The sequence below is a fragment of the Chrysemys picta genome, chromosome 16 (assembly GCF_011386835.1).
Source record: "Chrysemys picta bellii isolate R12L10 chromosome 16, ASM1138683v2, whole genome shotgun sequence".
NCBI lineage: Eukaryota > Metazoa > Chordata > Testudines > Emydidae > Chrysemys > Chrysemys picta.
This window is the reverse complement of record NC_088806.1, coordinates 10,137,316-10,158,817: the sequence shown is the minus strand read 5'-3', so window position 1 is coordinate 10,158,817 and position 21,502 is coordinate 10,137,316. Positions and strand designations below refer to the sequence as shown.

Here is a 21,502-nt window from a genome sequence, read left to right as displayed (position 1 = left end):
CCCTCTGTGCCTCGGTTTCTCCTGAGTAACCTGAAGCTGATTACTGCTTCTCATGGGGTTGTGGGAAAAGCTGGGAAGCAGGGGGAGGGGCATCCTCCAATCTCCCCCACCATGGTTCTTCCTGATCCCTGTTGTGGCGAGGTGGCTGAGCTGTGCCACGGGCTGGGTGTCCCTGATCCGGCTAGAGGCCAGTGTGTACTTGCAGGGTCCTGTGGCAGGGAGTTCCCCAGGCTTGCGGCACCTCAGGTTCAGATCAGCGCCCCCAGTCCTGAGTCCCCCTCCTCAACCTGTGTGGGCGGCGAGACCCTCCTGCCTGACATCAGAAGCAGGGGTATGGCCCAGAGGTCCCTATGGCCAGGTGGGTGGGTGACACGAGGGTGGTGATTGGTTGTGGCCAGGGGATACCAGCCGCTCTCGGAGCTGGGAGTCCAGCACCAGCTGATTAGTGAGGAGGAGTGTGGCCGGAAGCAGCCCCTACTCATGGACCCCCCCCCCAGACACTCCCAGGACCCCTCCCCTGATACCTCCCTAGCCAGAGACCCCTGTAACCCTCACTTCCTGCCAGGGACCAGCCCCCAGGACCCTCCCCAGAAACTCCCCCCAAGAACTCCCCACTAGGACCTCCCGACCAGTCAGGGATCCCCACAGGAACCCCGCCATCCCACCTGCCTGGTAACCTCCCACCAGACCTTCACTGCCTGTCCGGGACCTCCGAAGGGACAGTCCCTCACTCCTGCCCCCCCAGCGGGACCCCACACACCCCCTGCCTAGGATCCCTGACCCAGCACCAGGGACCATCCTCCTCCGTGCTCTGGGCATGGCAGGGACCCTGGAGCCAGAGGGGGAAAAAGCCCAGAAAGACCCCCAGCCCCCGCTGGCCGGATACTGTAAAAACTCAGCAGCAAAAACAGGGGCCAGTGATATAACTTAGATAATTTTTTCACATCTTTACTACACTGAGCTGAATAGTCTGCTTCTATTTGACTTGGGGGGCTTGGCTCCCCCCCCAGTCCTCTCAGCACAGTCTCAATTCCCTAACCCTGGGAGGGGTTTAGGATAGTGGGAACGGGCCACTCCATGGTTCGCCTTGGGGCTACAGAGCTGATCCATGTGGCCTGCACCCCACACTGCAGAGGACGGGCAAACTCCCCAAGTTCCTGCCAATCTGACTTGGGGAAAAATTCCTTCCCCGCCCCACCTATGGTGATCAATTAGACCCTGAGCATGTGAGCAAAGACCAGGCAGTCAAGCACCACAGATACTGTAAATATTTGTACAGTCAGTGCCACTGCTTGGCTGACGAGGGCAATAGAGTTCAGCGTTCCATGACACCCATCCTTCCTAACTGAACAAATAATTTTCCGCGGGGTACCGGGACAGTATATTAGATCTACTGCACTTCCCTGAGTTTAAAAAGTCAGTTCTTTCCTCAACGAAGGAAATCAGGGTTGGTCCTGGCCCGGGTTTTGTTCCACACCTTCATTAAGGATCCAGTTGATGGGATGGACTGCACCCTCCGCAAGTTTGCAGTTGACACTAAGCTGGGGGAAGAGGTAGATAGGCTGGAGGGTAGGGATAGGGTCCAGAGTGACCTAGACAAATTGGAGGATTGGGCCAAAAGACATCGGATGAGGTTGAATAAGGACACGTGCAGAGTCCTGCACTTAGGACGGAAGAATCCCATGCACTGCTACAGGCTGGGGACCGAGTGGATAAGCAGCTGTTCTGCAGAAAAAGACCTGGGGATTATAGTGGATGAGAAGCTGGATATGAGTCAGCAGTGTGCCCTTGTGGCCAAGAAGGCTAACGGCATATTGAGCTGTATAAGTAGGGGCATTGCCAGCAGATGGAGGGAAGTGATTATTCCCCTCTATTTGGCACTGGTGAGGCCACATCTGGAGTATTGTGTCCAGTTTGGGGCCCCCATTACAGAAAGGATGTGGAAATATTGGCGAGTCCAATGGAGGGCAACGAAAATGATCAGGGGCGTGGGGCACATGACTTACGAGGTAGGGTTACCATATCTCATAAATAAAAAAAGAGGACCCTCCACGGGCCCTGGCCCCGCCCATTTCCCCACCCCCAGCCCTGCCCTAACTCCGTCCCTTCCCCACCCTAACTCCGCCCCCTCCTCCCTCCCACTCCCAGCCAGGGGGAAAGGGCTGCCCCAGCACTACCGGCTTCAGGGTTTGCCGGGCAGCCCCCAGACCCTGCACCCCCAGCCGGCACTTCCCCAGCGCAGCTGGAGCCCGGGAGGGGAAGTGCCCAGCCGGGGGCGCAGGGTCTGGAGGCTGCCCGGCAAACCGTGAAGCCGGTAGCGCTCGGGCTTTGGGCAGCTCCTATGGCTCCAGACCCTGCACCCCCAGCCGGGCACTTTCCCTCCCGGGCTCCGGCGGCGCAGGGTCCGGAGGCACGGGGGCTGCCCGAAGCCGGTAGCGCTCGGGCAGCCCGGCTCTTAAACAGAGCCGAAGAGGAGCAGAGCCTCCAGCCGCGGCGGCTCTGCTCCTCCCCGACTCTTCGGCTCTGTTTAAGAGCCAGGCTGCCCGAGCGCTACCGGCTTCGGGCAGCCCCCGTGCCTCCGGACCCTGCGCCGCCGGAGCCCGGGAGGGGAAGTGCCCAGCTGGGGGCGCAGGATCTGGAGGCACGGGGGCTGCCTGAAGCCGGTAGCGCTGGGGCAGCCTGGCTCTTAAACAGAGCCGAAGAGTCGGGGAGGAGCAGAGCCGCCATTTTCCCGGACACGTTCGGCTTTTTGGCAATTCCCCCCGGACGGGGGTTTGACGGCCGAAAAGCCGGACATGTCCGGGAAAAAGAGGACGTATGGTAACCCTATTACGAGGAGAGGCTGAGGGAACTGGGCTTATTTAGTCTGCAGAACAGAAGAGTGAGGGGGAATTTGATAGTAAGGGGGGTTCCAAAGAGGATGGATCTAGACTGTTCTCAGATGACAGAACAAGGAGCAATGGTCTCAAGTTGCAGTGGGGGAGGTCTAGGTTGGATATTAGGAAATGCTGTTTCACTAGGAGGGTGGTGAAGCACTGGAATGGGTTCTCTAGGGAGGTGGTGGAATCACCATCCTTAGAGGTGTTTAAGGCCCGGCTTGACAAAGCCCTGGCTGGGATGATTTAGTTGGGGATTGGTCCTGATTTGAGCAGAGGGTGGCAGATAAAAAGACTGAAACCGAGTGGGCCCAGCAGGAGGCCAGGACCCAGACCATTGCCAGGACCGCCTTCACCCAGGAAACCCAGACAGACTGGGCCCAGCAGGAGGTTGGGGCCCTGGTGCGGGTAGAGCGGGTGGCTGTGGGGACCCAGACCCTGAGAGAGGAGGGCCGGGGGGACCCCGAATTGTGAGCACGGCTAGAGGCCGTGGAGTTGGCCTGCAGGAAGGCTGAAACCCAAACCTGGGAGATGTCCCGGGCCTGGGAGGCTGCTGAGAGAAGGTGGGCGAGCCTGGAGGGGAACTTTCTGGGAGTCCCGGCCAAGAGACCCCCCCTTCCTCCAGGGGTGGGGGCTTTGAGGGGGTGTGTGTGTAGCGGGGTGAGCACCCGCTCCAGCCCCGAAGGGGTTGGAAAAGCCCTGCTGAGGGCTGGGGCTGTGAAGGGGAGCAAAACCCTGGCTGACTGGGGGGAGTGGCTGCAGCTGGGGCCACGCCCCAAACTAAGTCACTGGGCCTTATAAGAAGGCCAGGGAAGCCAGAGTCAGAGTCTCTCTCTGACTGGAGAGGGAGACAGGCCTGGCTGTAGGGAACTCACCCAGGGGACCTAGAGTGAGGCAGGGCTGGGGAAAGGCCTTGGGGGCTGGGAAGCCCAGGCTGCAGGGCCTAGTCCTAGGCCCACCTAGGTATTGGGGTTGCAGAGGGGCAGCCGGAGGGTGGGTAAAGGCAGCCAGTCCAAACCCCTTGTTGCCTGTGATGAGCGGCTGATAGACTGCAGTCTGCTGCAGGGCGCGGGGGCTAGACGGTGACTGGCAGTAGCCATGACTGAGGAGATGTGGGGATAGGGGTTGGGGGTTCCCCTCGGGTGGGGGAAACCCAGTAAGACTGTGGGGTACTGCAGAAGGCAGAACCCTGAGATAAGGGGCACCGGGGTCCTGGGAGGGACATGGGGGGCCAACGGCAAGCGGATCACCAGCAAGCGGATCACCAGCCTGCAGACGGCGCTCCTGGGTTGAAGAGCTAATTCCCAAGGATGACCAGCAGGAGGCGCCGCAGGGGTGAGTCTGCGCTGTGCTACAGGGACAAAGGCTGTTTCCAGTGGGGTCCTGCACGGATTGGTTCTTGGCCCAATGCTATTTAATATTTTTATCAATGACCTGGAAGAAAACATAATCTCCTCACTGAGAAAGTTTGCGGATGACACAAAAATGGCGGGAGTGGAGACTGCAGTCCGGATTGCTTGATAAACTGGGTGCAAGCAAACAATATGCATATTAATACCTCTAAATGTAACTAGGAACAAGGACTGTCAGCGAGGGGGACTCTCTCCTGGGAAGCAGTGACTCTGAAAAAGATTTGGGGCCCAAATTCAGGAAGGACGTGGCTACGTTGGAGGGGAGTCAGAGATGAGCCGTGATGAAAGGATTCAAAAACCTACCTTAGCGTGAGAGACTTCAGGAGTTCAATCTATTTAGCTTACCGAAGAAAAGGTTAAGGGGTGAGTTGATCACAATCTGGAAGTACCTACGTCAGGAGTGGGCAATAATTTTCGTACGGGGGCCACTCCATGAATTTTGGTATGTCGTCACAGGCCGCACATTTCTACTATATTAATGGAGCGGGTGCGGGGTCTGGGAGGGAGTTTAGGTGCAGGAGGGAGCTCTAGTTGGTGCAGAGTGTTGGGGTGCAGGAGAGGGTGAGGGGTGTGGGCACTGGGAGGGAGTTTGGTGCAGGAGGGGGCTCTGGGAGGGGGATCGGGGTGCAGGAGGGAGTGCAGGGTCTGGGAGGGAGTTTGGGTGGAGGAGCGGGTTCTGACCTGGGGCAGGGGGAGGGAATGCAAAGTTCAGGCTCTGGCCGGCAGGCGCTTACCACAGGCAGCTTCTGGCCAATGGGAGCTGTGAGGACAGTGCTGGGGGTAGAGGCAGCGCGTGAAGCCACTCCCCCCCCCCCCCCCCCCACACACACACACATCAGGGGTGCACAGAGATGTGCCAGCAGCAGCCAGCTGCTTCCAGGAGCAGCGTGGGGCCAAGGCAGGCAGGCAGGCAGCCTGCCTGAGCCCTGCTGCACCATGGGACTTTTAGTGGCCTGGACTCAGAGATCGCGAGGGGGCAGAGGCCGGACTGAAACGTATGGCAGGCTGGACCGAAACGTTAGATGGGTCGGATCTGGCCCGCAGGCCATATTTTGCCCACCCCTGAGCTACGTGGAGAACAAATATTGAATACTGGGCTTTTCAGTCTAGCAAACAAATGGCAGGAAGTTGAAGCCAGACAACTTCAGAGCGGGGAAAAAAGGTGCAAATTGCTTCAAGTGAGACTATTTAACCACTGGAACAATTTCCCAAGAAGGGTCACGGTGAATGCTCCATCCCTGGCAATTTTGATATCAAGACTGGACGTGTTTCTGCGCCAGGGATGATTTTTGTGATAGAGGGGGTCAGACTAGAGAATTACAAAGGTCCTGTGATGGCGGCAAGATTTGGGGGCGCCAAAAAGCGGTGCCCCAAAGTTTTTTTTTTTTTTTTTTTTTTCTTTCTGGAAAACGAATGAATAAAGAAAAGAGAAATATCGTTGAACTTGCATTTTAACTGGTCATTCTTCTCTTGTACATTACAGCCATAGCCTACGTCATCTCTGCGTTGCGGGCACAAGTGTACTGCTTCCCTACGGTACAAAGTGGCAGTGACGTCATTTTGCTCGTCGTGCGTGCGCCGCTGTTCCCCGTTCTGACGGGCTGTTTATAATGCTAAGTTTACTAGTTTTTGGAGGTTGTCGACTGAGGCTAACTATTTTTGTTGAGTTGTTTCAGATCTAAGATTCTGACAATTGCTGCTGCTCCATTTTGCTAATACTTTGTGTCAATTGTATGTGTATGTTAAGTATTTTGAGTGTATATGTTTATCATATCCTTGAGGGGGCCATTTAGGGATCTGGGGCAAAAATCTGTCTGGGGATTGGTCCTGCTTTGAGCAGGGGGTTGGACTAGATCTCCTGAGGTCTCTTCCAACCCTAATATTCTCTGATCATGTGCAAATATGCATGTGTAGGTTGTTGAAATTTGTCATATTGATATTGTCAGTTGTTGTATGATGGAGTATCCACCATTCTAATTTTATAAATTTTATTAACAACAATTGGATATTCTAAAGGTAGAATAAAATGTAGATTTTGATAGGAAGGAAGGAAGTATACATGACTAAAAAGGGTGTATTTATTTTCATTAAATATGTAGACTAAATAATGAAATTATTACATTTTCAAACCAAATGTGTATTAATTCTAATGGACATTATGCAGTATTTGGTTTTGAAAGTTTATAATAAGCGATGCTTTGCGCAAGATGGAAGTTTCATCTAGGGCGCAAAATATCCTTGCATCAGCCCTGACTGAGTGGGCTCTTTAAAGAGAGGAAATTGGCAGGTTTAGGGTTGCCAATTTTGGTTTCATCACATGACATAATCTTTAATTAAAGATTGCTCTTTAATGCCTGGAGACTCCAGGACGATCCTGGAGGTTTGGCAACCCTCGGCAGCAGGGCCGGATTTACACTTTACCTGCCTCTAGCATCTGCAGCGCCCCCCCTGCCTACAGCTGACCTTTGTGTTTTCCATAGACAATGAAACTTTTAACCCACTTTTTGGCACCCCAGAATGCCGCCGACTGTAGGGAGAAACTGGAGGTTGCGTGCCTTGATACAAGGGGATGAGCAGGACGTTCTGGTGACACCTTAGGACGCAGCAGTCTGGGGAAGAAGCAGTAAGAAGTGGGGGAGGAAAGCCCAGAGCTGCTGGGTTGAGGGTCCCTGGTCTGGAACCCGGCGTGGAGGGTGAATGGGGGCTCCCCTTCATGGCCTGGGGGGAGTGGCATGCCAGAGACAGCCCACGTGGGGGCTGCCAGAAGCTGTTCTGGAGGAAGACTTTGATGGAACCCAGAACGGGGGGGAGGGGAGGGGGAGGGATTTAATGTGATTTGGCTGGAGGACAGTAATTGTGGGAAGGGGCATCGGACGAGTTCATGAGCTAATTCTCCACAAAAACCAGTAGAAGAACACTTCAATCTCTGGTCACTCAATTACAGATCTCAAGGTGGCCATTCTTCAACAACAAAACTTCAAAACTAGACTCCAATGTGAAGCTGCAGAAGTGGAATTAAAGTGCAAACTGGATACCATCAGATTAGTCCTGAATAAAGACGGGGAGTGGTTGGGTCATTATAAAACCTAATTTCCCCCATACTAATGTCTCCCTACTGTTAAGCACACCTTCTTGTCAACTGTCTGTAATGGGCCACTCTCTTACCACTTCAAAAGTTATTTCTCCTCCCCTGGCATCCTGCTGTTAATTGATTTCTCTCGTTAGACTGACCTCACACGTGGTAAAACAACCCCCAGCCTTTCATGGATTTATGCCTGCTCCTGTATCTTTTACTTCAAACAGCCGATGAAGTGGGTTTAGCCCACAAAAGCTTACGCCAACTCTCATCAGCCAGTTGTTTCACTATTCTGTGGTGTAAATTACTTCCCCACACACCCAGACTGACCCTGTCCAGACCAGCCCCCCGATCCTGTCCAGACCGGCACCCCGATCCCCTGCCCCCAGGAGACAAATCCTCCCAGTCTGACACTCCAATCCCACCCCTGGAGCAGCTATGGTGGGGGAGGGGGTGTCAATTCTCAGGGGGGGAATTTGGGGGTGCTCCTGTGGTAGGGTTACCATATTTTGTGCCTCCCAAAGGAGGACACTCCACGGGGCCCCGGCCCCGCCCCAAGCCCCGCCCCCGCCCCAACTCCGCCCCCTCCCCAAAGTCTCCGCCCCCTCCCCTGCTTCCCGCGAACATTTGAGTCGCGGGAAGCCTGAAGCAGGTAAGGGGGAGTGTGGGGGGAGGAGGCGCGGCCCCGGGCCTGGGGTGCCGGCCCCGGGCCCGGCCCCCGGCCGACCACCCCCGGCCCGCCCAGCATTGCGGTCCCCGGCCCGGCCCCCGGGCCCAGCACCCCCAGCCCGGCCTGGCACCGCCGGCCCGGCCCCCGAGCCGCCGGTGCCGGCCCGGCCCCCGAGTCCCCGGCCCGGCCCGGCCCCCAAATCCCCGGCCCGGCCCCGGCGGAGCCCCCGAGCCCCCGGCCGAGCCCCCGAGCCCCCGGCCCGGCCCCAGCGGAGCCCCCGAGTCCCCAGCCCGGCCCCGCCGGAGCCCCCGGCCCGGCCCCGCCGGCCCGGCCCTGGAGCCCCCGGCCAGGCACCGCTCCGCCGGCCCGTCCCGGCCCCCAAGCCCCCGGCCCGACCCCCGAGCCCCCGGCCCGGCCCCCGAGCACCCGCACGGCCGGCCCGGCATGTCCCGATTTTCCCGGACATGTCCGGCTTTTTGGGCTTTCCCCCCGGACGGGGATTTGGAGCCCAAAAAGCCGGACATGTCCGGGAAAATCCGGACGTATGGTAACCCTATCCTGTGGGGAAGGAAGACACCCAGCATAGCATAGCCACGATTGGGGAGGGAGTGTCAGTTCCTGGGGGGATTTAGGGGTGCACCTGTGGGGGAGACCCCAGCGCAATTATGGTGGGCGGGGGGGTCAGGTCTTGGGGGGATTTGGGGGTGCACCCACGTGGGGGGAGACCCCCCCCAGCCCAGCTACGGCGGGCGAGAGGGGTCAGTTCTTGGCGATACTGGGGCGGGGTCTCTGGCTGGGGGCAGGGCTGTGGAGCGCGTGACAGAGCCCGAGCCCGAGCCCGAGCCCGGTGCGTGACCCCCGCTGCCCGCGCGAGGCTCGTTGACTAGCGCGCGGAAGGGGGCGGGGCCAGGCGGGAAGGAGGCGGGGCCCCTAGGCCCATCTACTCTTATAGGCGGGCGGGGCCGGGCTGTGAGGTCGCTGGCAGCAGCCTGATGACGTAGCGCGTTACACGCCGTGCCGAGCGGCTCCCAGGGCGGTTGGAGCAGCGGCGCGAGCCGTGACGTAGCCCCTCCCCCTTGCACGAGGTGGGGGGTTATTTCCGTTAGGGCGGTTGGAGCAGCGGCGCACGCCGTGAACATTGGACACGGCACGTCATCCGGCCCCGCCCAGCTCCACAACGTCCCTCGCGGGGCTGGGGGGGTGGCAGTCTGCGGGGAATCCGGGGGGCGAGAGTGAGTGTGTGAGGGGCAGCAGAGGGTCCTGTGGCACCTTTAAGACTTCAAGTCAGGTTCTTGCCCACGAAAGCTTATGCTCCAATACTTCTGTTAGTCTTAAAGGTGCCCCAGGACCCTCTGTTGCTTTTTACAGAATCAGACTAACAGGGCTACCCTCTGATTTTTGAGTGTGTGAGGGGATGTCCATGGGGCAGGGCTGTGGGGGGGGGGAAGCAGGGTGAGCGTGGGGAGAAAGCAGGGTGGGATGGGGCTGTGGGGGGGAAGCAGGGTGGCTGTGGGGGGTGAGGGGGAAGCAGGGGGCTTTGAGGGTGGGGGATGTAGGGGGGTTGGGTGTGGAGGGTTGTGGGGGGGGAAGCAGGGGGCTGTGGGAGGTGGGTGGCTGGGGGGGAAAGAAGCGGAGTGGCTGTGGGTTGGTGCTGCTGTAGTTCATCCCAGGCATCAACTCCAAGTATGCCATGGCCTCTGTCCCACCGGCGCTCAGACTAGAGCAGGGGTGGGCAGACTACGGCCCCGGGGGCCGCATCCAGCCTTCTCCCTCCCACCGGGGAGCGGGGTCAGGGCTTGCCCCACTCTGCACAGCTTCCAGAAGCAGTGGCATGTCGTCCCCCCCTTCTCTGGCTCCTACGCATAGGGGCAGCCAAGGAGCTACGCACGCTGCCCCTGCCCCCACAGCTCCCATTGGCTGCCTCTCCGCATAGGAGCTAGAGGGGGGATATGCCGCTGCTTCTGGGAGGTGCTTGCGGTAAGTGCCACCCGGAGCCTGCACCCCTGACCCCCTCCTTTGGTCACAGCCCGGAGCACTCTCCTGCACCCGCAACCCCTCATCCTCAACCCCACCTCAGAGCCTGTACCCCCAGCTGGAGCCCGGAGCCTGCACCCCCTCCTGCACTCCAACCCCCAGTTTTGTGAGCATTCATGGCCCGCCATACAATTTCCATACCCAGATGTGGCCCTCGGGCCACAAAGTTTGCCCAACCCTGGACTAGAGGATCACAGTCATCCCCTCTGGCCTTAGACTCTCTGAATCTAGGATGCTAAACTCTGGCAGTCAGTCCTCCCCACCCAGTCAGACAGCAGGGAATGTTTCTATCCCTCCGTTTGCCCCCTGCAAACAGGAATAACACTCAAGGAATTTCCTGCAGGCAACAGTGACAGGGCTGGAGAAAGAACCCAGGAGTCCTAGCTCCCAGCCCCCTGCTCTAACGTTACTAGGCCCTGTCATGCTGTCTGGAGTTGTTCCTGACACTCACGGTGGCCTGTCAAAACTAGGGGCAGATACCCCAAACCAGTTGTGTGTTCCGTGATTCCATTTTACCAAGCCAGTGACAACTGTGAACTCTTGGATCGCTGTACCTGTCTCCTCATGGCGTCACAGACAGTCCCCTTACACCGTCGAGTCTGTCTTGCCACTCAGTGATTGATTGTCACTTACACCAAAAAATCTCACCACGTTCAGGTTGCCTCCAGTCACTTCCCCCAGATCAACGGGTCTCCTGGATCTCCCCTCCTGGAATAAACTAGGTCAAAGGAATCAGTGTTATTTACAAGCCGACGTCTACACCACGAGTTACCAGCTAAATCCGAAGAGTGACTGAGTCTTAGTGATCTGTCGGTTCAAAGTGTCTTTCAGGGCAGACGCAGGATGCAGCCCCGGGTGGTCTCTGGCCCCTCTGAGTTCAAGCAGCCAAAAAGATGGAAAATTTCCCTGTGGCTTTATTTCCTTCAGTCAGCTTCCAAGCCCGCAGGACGAGCTCCCTGCCACGTTGCGTTTCCCAGGTGCGACCGGGCCATTGACCAGTCCCGTGTGTTGTGATGATCCCACACGGCCCAGCTGATTTTGCTCGTCCTTCTGGGAGGGCCGGCGGATGATTCCCGTTCACAGGTTCAGAGCAAACATTTCCAAAGTTATAACGCAAAACTTCCATCTTTCCTGCTAGCCTGGGATACAGACATTGCAACTGCGATTCATGCCGGCAGCAGCCCTTGCCCGCGTTTCATAAAGTCTAAAGGCCTTCAAGGAAGACTAATAACTATTTTGAGAAAAACGAACACACCGATGACCTGAGCTGGTCTCCGGCTAGGAGTTGGTCAGTTCATAGCTAACGCCTGCAACCTGGGCAAGAACTGGCTTCTGGCCTGACACCATCACAGAGCCCACTCCCCTCCCAGGGCTAGGGAGAAAACCACTGCTCTAACCACTAGCCCCCCCTCCCCATCCAGAGTCTGGCAGCATGAGCACTGGAGTGGGCGGTTCAGTAGGGCTCCCACACTGCTGCTCTTCTTCCCCCCGTTTAACTCTTAGCTTCCCGGCCCCACAAGCTTCTTCTAAGAGGGGGGTTGGTCAGGGTGTGTGAGGACAGTGCTGAGCTTGGGTTGAGGAGCTCTGGGTGGGAGCGGGATGGGGGGGATGTTTAACAAGCTGGGCAGGGGAAGGGCTGGGCTCTAAAGGGCTGTGGAGCCCAGTGGAGAGAGGCAGAGGGAGGGGGCTTGCGGGGGGGGGCGTGTCTCTGGTCTCTAACCTCCCCCCTGTCCCATGCAGGGTTCGCCTGCTCCTTCGGCCAGCAGCTCCCTAATGGGTGGTGCCGTGAGTGAATCAAGTCTGTCATGTTCATCTGGAGGGCATTCACATGCCGAAGAAGCCCCCCCAGCCTGGTAAGGTTCCCCTCCCAGCCTGGAAAGCACCCCTGCCCCTTCCCTCAAAATCCCTTTCTCTTCCCCCAGGGGTGCCCCATGCTGAGTGAGGGGGCAGCCATCCAGCCCCAGATCTTCCCTCACCGTCCTGGCCAGCCCTACAGCTCCTGCCCCTTGGAAGGGGAATAGGGGTGAGGGAGAGGCATCCCCCCAGGCTGTGGGGCAGGACAGCTCCCCCCAGGGATACAGGCGGTGAAGGTGGGGGGCCCCCTGTACCAGATCAGAGTGGAGGGGTACCACCTCTTCCATCGCAGTGAGTGGGAAGGGGACCTGGGGGATGGGGACAGGGGGTCTGGCTCTTGGGTGCTGGGGGGGGTTCAGCAAAGCCCATGGCAATGCCCCATCCCCACCTGCTGCCTGCACTTCTCCCACAGTGCCCCTAACTAATGCCACCACCTGCCTTCCCAGGGGCACTCTGTTCCCTCCCTGGTCCCTTACAGTCCTGACCCCCTGTTTCCCCCCAGGCTCCCTCCTCTCATACCCTCCCATGGCCACATTGGGACCCACTCAGTCCCTCCCCCACAGCTTCTCCCTATGCACCCCTCAGGTTCTCCCCAGTGGCCCCCCAGCCCACCCCCTCCCAATGAGGCCCACACAGTCCTCTGTGCTCCCTTCATTGCCTGGACAGTGTCCCCACATGCTTCCCCCAAACTGAGAGGAGAGGACTGTTGGCGGCAATGTGGGGGGTGGGGGGGGAATCAGGGCTGTGTTGGGGGTGATCCCTATATCCCCCCCCAAATACAGGGGGACAACAGTGGGGTGGTAGTAGGGCTGGGTGTGAGGATCTGGGTTGGGGACCCTCCCAGCTCTTCCTTCCCAGGTATGGGGGGCAGCACAAGCAACCTGGATTTTAAGGTGATGTTGGGGGATTAGGCTGGGGGCATCGGGGTTGTATAAGAGGGTCCATGTCAGGTGATTGGTGATGCGGTGACCTCCCCCCCCCCCCCCCATCTCCCCCAGGTGCATTGAGATAACGCCAGAAAGCTGGAGTTGGGGGTTTTAAGGGGATTAGGCTGGGGTGGTCGGGGCTGTATCAGAGGGTCGGTGTTGAGTGATTGGTATTGGGGTAACCCCCCCATCTCCTCCCAGATGCAGGGTGACGCCAGCGAGCTGGATTTTGGGGCGGTGCAGCGGGGGGACCCCAAGATGGAGCAGAAGATGAACCAGGTGTTGCAGGGCTGAGTGGGGATATCAGCCCCATCTGCAGCTTTCATGACCAGGGGGCTGAGGGCAACGGTGAGGAGGGGCTAGCCGGGGCGGGGGGCTGATGCGGTGGTTCCAGGGTGGTGAGGTGTGGGGGACGGGCAATGGGAGCAGCTGGGGCCCCAGCAGTGGGTGACTCTTCCCCTCCCCGCGGGAATGTGCTAAAGGAGCCAGGCCCATGAGCTACACCAGCTCCCAGATGTGTGGGGACCCCCTGCCCCCTCCATGCCAGCCCCTCCCAGATGCGTAGGGACCCTTTCCCTCCATGCCAGTCACTCCCAGGTGTGTGGGGACCTCTGATTCCCCCATGCCAGCTGCTACCAAGTATGTGGGAACCCCCCGCTCCTGCCCCTACCCCCTATGCTGGCTTCTCCCAGAAGCGTGGGAACTGCACCCCTCCCACATCGACCCCTTCTGGGAGTAGATGGGTACGGACGCTGGGGGAGGATAGAAAACTAATAGCAGCCGACTATCTGTGCCATTTTGTCCAAAAGGTTTGCAACATGGTTGGCAGAGTGACCACTCTGAAGCTTCAGGAGGGAACAAAGCCAAAGGACTAGGAGGGTGGGGGTTAGCTGAAGAGCCCCTCGCCCTTGCTAAACAGGTAGCTGAACAAGGTCCGTGCTCATGGAGACAAGATTCTTTCCAGGGGAGAGACGTCCTTGAGTCTGTTTGTAAGGGATTTGACTCATTCTGTAAGTGCGTGAAACCAAAGGAAAAGCTATCGAAGTAGCAGCTGCCACAAAGACATTGTGGAAAGCTGTCGCTGATCGCTCCAGCCTGGTAGCACTCCGGGAAACACAACTGGAAGATTACAAATTGCAGTTGGATACAGTTAAGGATAATTTGGCTCAGTAGAAGGCATCACAGGCAAAACCAGGAGAGCGTCAGCAACTGAAAGTAGAAAACCCGGGGAAGTATCTACATTGCAATCGAAGCTGGGGGATGCTCAGGCGGCTGTCAGAACGGTGTTTCAAGAAAATAACGAGGGGGCCCGGACAAATAGTGACCACGCAGTCTGCAGGCAGCGGACAGTAGCAGCAGTAAGAGGAGAAGTAAGTGCGAGCACCAGGGATACAGACACCTGGAATGATACTTGGAACGGGGATATTTGAATTGATCCCGAACAGAGAGATCTTGGATGGTCATATCCTTCTGATCTACTTTTCCTGAAGGGCCCTATGGCCCTGTGCAAAGGGAATTGCAGGATTTTAAATTAGAGGCTGTGATGTTGTGCAGTCTATATGGTTTTATAAAAATATGGTAAGTGAATATAACGTAACTGGGATATGCTTCATGCAAAAGGTCTCTTGTAAGGTATCATTACAAAGCTCATAATCTAATGAGTGTGATTATCCTGTTTGTAGAAATGTACCACTCTTGTATCTAAAACTAGAAATATAAAACATAACTCTGAGGGCCTATTGTAATTATGTAAAGTGTGGGCCATTAAGGATGGTTTGGAATCTTGATGACTCCCATTGTCTGCAGATGTCTGTATTTACCTGTGAGTCTTCCTGTATGTGTGTGTGCTGGCATGTGATCATGTCACCTGAACTAGAATCCATCTTTAACCTGGTGCTTTTCCAGTGAGGGGGGGTGGAAGCCAGAGGGACAAAGGGTTCCCGCCTTATGCAAAAGATATATAAAGGGGTGGAAGAGAACAAGGGGGAGAGGAGCCATCATGAAGAATCCCCTAGCTATCACCTGAGCTGCAACAAGAGCTGTACCAGGGGAAAGAATTGTGCCCAGGCCTGGAAGGTGTCCAGTCTGAGAAAAAACTTACTGAAGCATCTCTGAGGGTGAGATTATCTGTATTTAGTTTGATTAGACATAGATTTGCGCATTTTATTTTATTTTGCTTGGTGACTTACTTTGTTCTGTCTGTTACTACTTGGAACCACTTAAATCCTATTCTCTGTATTTAATAAAATCACTTTTTATTTAGTAATTTACTCAGAGTGTATATTAATACCTGGGGGAGCAAACAGCTGTGCATATCTCTCTCAGTGTTATAGAGGGCAAACAATTTATGAGTTTGCCCTGCATAAGCTTTATGTAGGGTAAAACAGATTTATTTGGGGTTAGACCCCATTGGGAGTTGGGCATCTGAGTGCTAAAGACAAGCACACTTCTGTGAGCTGTTTTCAGGTAAACTTGCAGCTTTGGGACAAGTGATTCAGACCCTGTGTCTGTGTCTGGAGCCAGACGGGAGTGTCTGGCTCAGCAAGACAGAGTGCTGGAGTCCTGAGCTGGCAGGGAAAACAGAAGCAGGGGTAGTCTTTGCACATTAGGTGGCAGCTCCCAAGGGGGTTTCTGTGATCCAACCCGTCACAGTAAATTAGAGGCGCAATAAGTCAATCATGTGGCTCCAGTTACCGTGAGGGCGGTAACAAAAACTGAATCTGACCCAAATGATACACAGCAACAAGGCCAAACTATCACGGAGGTTTCCAGTTTTACCCCAGAGCAGGTACTCATTTAGACCCCTTGGTAGGGATATGTGTCTGGACTGGATGGTGAAGGGGTTCTTGTGACCTGGGTGGAGGTCGGCAGGCTATGAGGTTTTAGCCTAGGCACGTGCTGATGCTTCTGACTGGGCAGTAATAAAGATCACTGGGGAGCGGTTAGATGCGAACGGTGTTCTTGCTACTCGATGGGACTGGGAAAAGGGAGCAATGAAGGTAGTGATGTCGGCCTGAGAACTGGGGAAATTGTTCCACAGAACAGAACAGAACAGGGCCCCGGTGAATCCTTGGAATTGTATGTTATTAAAAAGAAGGTACTGGCCATTGCTGCTGGGGTGGTACCAATGATGATTGGAACGGCCCCTGATTTCAATACATTAGCCTTTAAGACTACGGTGTTAGATTGAATTCAGAAATGAAGGTGATTTAGGATCCATAGATCCAGGCACCCTGGGTTAAAACAAGACTTTTTTGAGCAATTGTAGTTTAAGACACGCGGGGACAAGCTAGGAAAGGAAATAAGGACAGGAGAATTGAACCTGTCCAGGCGGTAACTTTTGCCAAGAGGAGCCGAGGAGAAAGGGGCTCAGTGCAATATGGGCATGTTAGAGGAAGAGGACTGGGAGGTGCAGTGGGCAGCAGCGGATCAAGAAAGGGAAGTGGATATTGCTGTCAGATGCAAAACAGAGGATGTATGACGGGATTGAGAGTGGAAGCACACAATGGCAGGAGAAGCAAAAGAGAAATAGGATGGAAAGCCCACAGGTGAGTTATTGCAGAGCGTTGTCCAGTTAGAGAGGCAAAAGGAATTGACTGATGGGCTCCTGTAACTCCCATAACGGACCCTGTGCCATCAGTGCCACTCTGATAGGGGTGCCCGCCTTCCCGGACTCCTCCGAGGTAGTGGCCCAACTACAGTTTGGCAAATTGGGGCATCCCATTGTAGGGGCAATAATGGGGAGATTAGGGGAACAAACATGCCCCACTAAGCTAATTGACACCAGTGCATCAGTATGTGTGCTTGGCAAGCAGCGGCTTCCTGGGACCGCTGTAGAAAAAGAAAATTCAAGACACCTAGTATCATATACACGGGAGACAATGAAAGCATTTATCACAAGACCGATCCTGACCTGTATAGGAAATCGGGAGTCATGGGTAAAATGTGTTCAGAAGCAGGATCAAATTGGGAATAGGGGTAAGGAGGATGGAATATTGGGAATGCCTTACCTTAACGAGGGGAGACTCATTGTGGATTTAGCCAAAAAATCACCCCCTCCATTAATGCTGTACACAGGTGTGTGGCTGTAAAGGCCCCGGAAGGAGGGCAAGCCAAAGAAGGGGACCCAGGATTGGACAAGTTTCCTGGGGTATGGGCTGAAAATAAACTGGAGTGTGGGAAAATTGATGCTGAGGTTTTAATCTGAGGGCCTGACCCCACTCCACAGAGTGAATCCAGTATCCTCAGGAGGTAGAGGAAGGAATAAAATCTAACACTGAACTTTTGTTAGAACAGGTGTTGTGTAAATGGCTAGTACTAATAATGCCCCGATTTGGCCTGTACTGAAAGGGGATGGGAAGACCTGGAGAATGACAGGGGGTTTTAGAGCATTAAATGCAGTAACCCCTGCCACTGCTTCGGTAGTAGCTAAGTACCAAAAAGTAAAAAGAAGAACAGGAGTACTTGTGGCACCTTAGAGACTAACAAATTTATTAGAGCATAAGCTTTCGTGGACTGCAGCCCACTTCTTCGGATGCAGTGGGCTGCAGTCCACGAAAGCTTATGCTCTAATAAATTTGTTAGTCTCTAAGGTGCCACAAGTACTCCTGTTCTTCTTTTTGCGGATACAGACTAACACGGCTGCTACTCTGAAACCTACCAAAAAGTAGTTCCTGCAGTGGCCACAGGGGCACATTGGTTCTCAGTAATGGCCTTAGCAAATGCTTTCTTTGCCATTCCCTTGCACCCTGAGTCTTGGTACAAATTTAGGTTCACTTCCAGGGGACAACAGTTCTGTTTTACAAGGGTCCCCCAGGGTTTTCATAACGCACCTGCAATTTGTCCCTCCTATGTGGTTAAGATGTGGGGAGAATTGATACCTGAAGCCCAAAAGAGGGTAATTTCCTATGCTGCTGATATATTGGTGCAAGGGGACAATGGGGAGGAGGTTGGTAGGATCACTGAGCAGGTGTTACAGATCATCCAAGATGCCGGATTCAAGGCTAGCAGAGCCAAGGCCCAGCTGGTACAGCAAGAGGTAAAATATTTAGGGGTCATATTGGGAAAGGAAGGACAAACCCTAGCTGCACAGTGGGTGGAACTGATTGGAAAACTTCCCGCCCCTACTCATATGGCATCCTTAAGAGTCCTTTTGGGAACCGTAAACTTCTCAAGAGATTTTATTGAAATGTCCACTGTATTTTCTCCTAAAGAAAGGGTGGCAGTGGGACTGGGGGCCTTATCAAGCAAAGGCATCACTGACCCTGAAACAGGATTTGGCCCAGGCCCCAGCCTTATCATATCCAAAGGTGGGAGAACCATTTATCCCACCACCGGCAGAATTTTACACGCTGTGAGAAAGAGTGTTTAGCCTTGGTATGGGCCTTGCCGCATTGGGAATATATAATTGGAGAATCCAAAGTCATAGTACAAAAAAACACATTCCCTGTTAAAATACATAATATCAAGAAAAGTGCAGGAGCGGAAGGTATCTAATCCTATGTGGGTACAATGGACTTTGGCCCTTGTAAATGGAGGGATAACTGTAGAAAAGGGAAAGGTACTATCCCCTGTACCATATGGCCTTGTAGTGCAAGGGCAGGAGCATGAATGTCCCCTCCCAAAGTATAAAAAGGTGGAGTGACCAGTGAAATCAGGACTCACCCTACAGAAAGCTCGGGAGAAAAATGCACAAATCTGGTTTGTGGATGGGTCTAGCTATTTTAGTGCTGGGAGAGTTAAGACAGGATTTGTAGCTGTAAAGTTGTAGAGGAGCGGACTCACCCCTGCGGCGCCTCCTGCTGGTGACTTCCGGGACTTAGCTCGTTCCAGCTCTGGAGCGCCCTCTGCAGGCCGGTGATCGGCCTGTCCTCTGCCCCCCATGTCCCTCCCTGAACCCCAGTGCCCTTTTACCTGGGGTGCTGCCCCCTGGCAGTAACCCCTCAGTCTTAGGGTCTCCCCTCCCTGGGGAACCCCCACCCACTATCCCCACCTCGCCTCAGTTTTGGCTACTGTCCAGTCTCCATCTAGCCCCTGTTCACTGGGGCAGACCGCAGTATCAGCCACTTATCATAGGCAAAGGGGTTTGGACTGGCTGCCTTTACCCACCCTCCGGCTGCACCTCTGCAAGCCCAATACCTAGGTGGGCCTAGAACTAGGCCCTGCAGCCTGGGGAGTTGCTGGTCTAGGGCTTCCCAGCTCCTAAGGCCTTTCCCCAGCCCTGCCTCCCTCTAGGTCCCCTGGGTGAGTTCCCAAGCAGCCAGGTCTGTCTCCCTCTCCAATCAAAGAGAGACTGCTCCCTCTGGCTTCCCTGGCCTTCTTATAAGGCTCAGTTGCTTGGTTTGGGGCATGGCCCCAGCTGCAGCCACTTCCCCCAGTCAGCCAGGGTTTTGCTCCCCTTCACAGCCCCAGCCCTCTGCAGCGTTTTTCCAACCCCTTCAGGGACTGGGTGTTCAGAGCAGTAGTGGTGTGACTACCCATTTGGGCAGCTAGGGGTATGTGCCCAAGAGATGGAAAGCCAGTAGCTCATGAACAGTACTGGGAGCAAGTGGCGGTTTTAATAAAGGGAAGAAAGAGAAACACTTATGTAACACGTGTGGAAGCACATCAGAAACCAGGGAGCGAGGAAGGATTTTGGAATAACAGGGCTGAACCAAACAAGCGGCCTTGTTAACACAAGGCAAGGAAGAGGCAATCAAAGCAGTAACCAGAGCACAAAAGCAGGCGACAAGCCCAGAGACGTTGGATTTACAAGCCCTACAGGATGCGGACGATGAAATTGAACGATGACTGAAGCAAAAAACAATCATAGGAAAATGGCATGTACATAAAGACCCTGGAGGGGTAGTGTGGGTCACTGAGCGTGACTCAGACCTTGGGGAACAGCCTAAAAGGTGGTTAGTGCCTAAGAAAGTCAGGACTGAATTGATTCAGTATGTGCATGAGCAAGGGCATTTTGGGGTGGACAAAATTCTGGATAGGATCAAAGACCCAGGGTGGTGGCCCACCCTAAAGGAAGATGTAAAGCGGTGGTGTAATAATTGTTTGCCGTGTGCTATGGTCAATTCCGGCCCCCAGGTACAAAAGGGCCCCATTGTTTACCAAATGATTGAGGGTCCATGGGGCCAGTTTCAGATGGACGATATTGGACCCCTACTAGTCACACGCAAATAACAAGTATTGTTTGGGGATTGTCGAGCCCTATACAAAATGGATAGACGCCATCCCACTAAAAACCAACACAGCTTTGACTACAGCCCTGCAATCGTTTAATGTTGTGTTTAGCCAAAGAAATCAACTCAGACCAAGGCCCACACTTCATTGGGGAAACTCTGCAGGAAATGTGTAAATTATTAGGCATTTCGCAAAGGTTCCATATTGTGGGCCACCCCCGGTCCTCAGGACAAGTGGCACGAACTAACCGCACTCTAAAGGATGCTCTAAGAAAAATGGTAAAAGAAAATGGAAAAGATTGGGATGAAAAACTGTCTATGATTCTAACGGCCTTAAGGTCGGTCCCAGCGAGTCATGGTTATACTCCCTTTGTAGTAGTGACGGGAAGGGATGTGAGAACACCCCAACAATGGTGGCTAGATGTAGCTATTCCAGATGGGTGGCAACCCAACATGCTAAATGATCCCATAGCCGGTACAAAGTACTTGCACTCCGCTCTCTTAGATATGGGAGCCAACGAGGCCAGAGTTTGCCACAGGGCATTGGAGATCTTTGCCACCCCGTCATGGAGGGGCAAGTCCACCCTGCCCGGGGTAGAAGAGGACAAGACGTTAAACAGTGAGTCCAAGGGCTCCTCCACCTCCTCAGCTTGGAGGTGAAGGTTTGAGGCCACCCTTTTAAGGAGGTCCTGGTTGGCCCGAAAGTCCTCCTGTGGGACCGAGGGGGGCGGGGCCGCTATCGCCACTTCCTGGGAGGGCGAGGAGGCCGGCACCGAGACCAGAGGGTCCACCACTTGGTCGGCCTCCAGGCATGGCACTGAAGATGTGCTTCCCACCGACGTCTTACATGGGGGCCTGGAGAGGGAGGTTGACGGTGCCTCTGAGGCCCCAGCCACCGAGCACAACCCCACCGGGGACTGCGCCGGGGGTCACAGTGCCCACCGGTACCATTGTCCCGCCCACGAGGCCCGGTGCCACTGCACCTGCTGCGGCACCGAAGGCCTGGGCTGCTCTGCCTGGACAGCTTGGCTGACGGAGGGATGGCTCCTAGCCAAGGTTGGGCTGACAAACGAGTCTCCACTGCATCGAGACCTGGAGGAGTGGTGGTGCCGGGAACAACGTTGTCCACGGGACCGCGACCTGGAGCTAGAGGACCGGTACCGATGGTAACTGCTGCTCCTGGAACAACTCCGACGGGCGGACCCATGACGGCGCGGTGCCGGCGATCGACGCCCAGGACTACGGAGGAGGTACCGTGGAGGAGACTCTGAACGGGACTCCGAGCGGGAGCGGCGACGACGTCTGTGCCGCGACCGGCTGCGGTAACCCTTTCTGGACGGGGACCTTGGGCGACGTCCCCCTTTTCCCGTCGGGGTGTGCTCCCTGACATGGAGCGGTGCCTGGAATCCCGGGCCGATGGCACCCAGCCAGAGAGCCTTGCAGGTGTCGAGGGCGATCCATGTGGACTCCGCCCTGGAGTGC

The 21,502-nt window shown here is 55.4% G+C and overlaps 2 long non-coding RNA genes across 2 annotated transcripts; both read left to right on the top strand.

Annotated features, from left to right (window-relative positions):
* Nucleotides 1-2,643: 2,643 nt before the first annotated feature.
* On the top strand, nt 2,644-7,796 carry LOC103306820 (uncharacterized). Its single transcript, XR_509692.4, has 3 exons — nt 2,644-4,211; nt 4,451-4,651; nt 5,772-7,796. It is a non-coding gene; the product is annotated as an uncharacterized LOC103306820 (long non-coding RNA).
* A 3,971-nt stretch (nt 7,797-11,767) lies between these two features.
* Nucleotides 11,768-15,079, top strand: LOC101945995 (uncharacterized). The gene is made up of 3 exons (XR_257190.5): nt 11,768-11,921; nt 13,050-13,196; nt 13,658-15,079. It is a non-coding gene; the product is annotated as an uncharacterized LOC101945995 (long non-coding RNA).
* The last annotated feature ends 6,423 nt before the right edge of the window (nt 15,080-21,502 follow it).